The following is a 1,726-nucleotide window of genomic DNA, read 5'->3' on the forward strand; positions in this document are numbered from 1 at the left end:
TCCAACCTCCAATCTATGGAGGTTCCTGAGCCCCTCATATAAACTGGACCTCTTCTCAGGCCCACTCCATCATCACAGCATATCTAAATCTTAGAGTGATTACAATTTAAATGTAAGCAGAGACCCCCGATATAAGGGATGACCTGGACGTGGTGAACAAAAATTGAACCTGGTTGGAAGAAGTTTGGTTCCTAAAATGCTAGAAGGAGGGAGCACTTTTCCACGCATTGGAAAAGCTAGAGGTCTTAGCCCACCTCTGCTAGGTGAGATGAAAGGAGAAGTAGAAAGGAAGGAAAGAAAAAAAGAAAAGGAAACAGTCTTTTTCTTCTCTCCCTTTAGACATCCTAGTGTACTCCTCTACTTTTATCCCTCTCCTGAAACGATTAGAGAATCAATGCCTGCCTCTTAATAAATATTCCCTTCTGAAATTCTGGAATATCATAATCTACTTTCTTAAGTATTTCTAAATAGGAAAACAAGCAAACCAACTGACATTTCGTCACTGTTGCTACTACTGTATAATTCAAGGTCTCTTCCTATTTGCCCTGAGCTTCTAATCTCGTTAGGATTTATCTTAGTGCTGAGCAAGTGTTCACTGAGATCAAAGGGCAATTTGTCTGATTACTCTTTTCTAATTAGCATCTCTTCCAGTATAAATTCTTGATGCCCTCATCCCAGGAGTGCTTGATAATGCCCTATGTCTATAGGTTAAAGTGATTCTTAACAAGACTCTCACATCCTGTTTTTCCTACTTCTCTGTATTCACTTCCACTCACTCCCAGAATCACCACACACGGCCCCTTCTCACACACATATGCACTTCATACACACATGTGCACATACAAAAATTATCACATGTGAAAATGCAGCCTGTACTGGTTATTAGAGTTCAGAGAAGAGATACATTCCTACAGTATGTAATGACTGAAAAAACAGGGAAGAAAATGTTTGAGTACAGTGTATTCAAGACACATGTTAGCAAAGAGAGTTAGGGCTGGGAAGGGGAGGTCAAAAGTTGCAGGGCCTTTGTTGCTAGGATAAGGGTCTGTCTCAGGACAAGGGTTTGGCCCAGGGAGTGAGGCAAGAAGAATTATACTCAGGAGACTGATAGGAGCTGACTGCAACAATACAGTCCTGGCATAAGAAGGGCCTGAGTTAGGGTTATGGCAGAAGCATGGGGGAGAAATGCTATAAAGAACCGAGAAAACACAGATAAAGACACAGTATCCTCATTTTTCTTATCCTGATACTTTTTCCAAAACCAAGTCCTCCCAGAGGCAGATATTGTAGTTGTCCCACTATATCCATTTTCTTCTTCATCCAGTGAAGAAGAGGCTCTTCATTTTTAGTCACACACAGTCATGACCAGTCATAATACAGATCACATTCTCCATATCCTATTGCCCCTAAGTGTGGCCATCTGACTAAATTCTGGCCAGGGGGATAGGAGTTCCTGCCTGGAAGTTGCCCTGTGACTTAATCCAGGGAATGAGGTTGTGGTGGAGAGCCGTCATGGACTATGCAGATGATGGCTGCGCCTGGGGCCTCTCTTTTTCCCAGAATGGAGCACTGTACCAGCTCAAATGTTTGTGAGTGAAGAGAACTAAAATTATTTAAGTCACTGTGACTTTACATCTCTGTTTCATGCAACTGAATCTATTTCCTAATTAATACACTTTTTTCAGTCTCATGAGTAGAAAACATTTTGAAAACAATAAAATTTAAA

Source organism: Propithecus coquereli, unplaced genomic scaffold, assembly GCF_000956105.1.
Source record: "Propithecus coquereli isolate 6110/MARCELLA unplaced genomic scaffold, Pcoq_1.0 Scaffold140, whole genome shotgun sequence".
Lineage (NCBI taxonomy): Eukaryota > Metazoa > Chordata > Mammalia > Primates > Indriidae > Propithecus > Propithecus coquereli.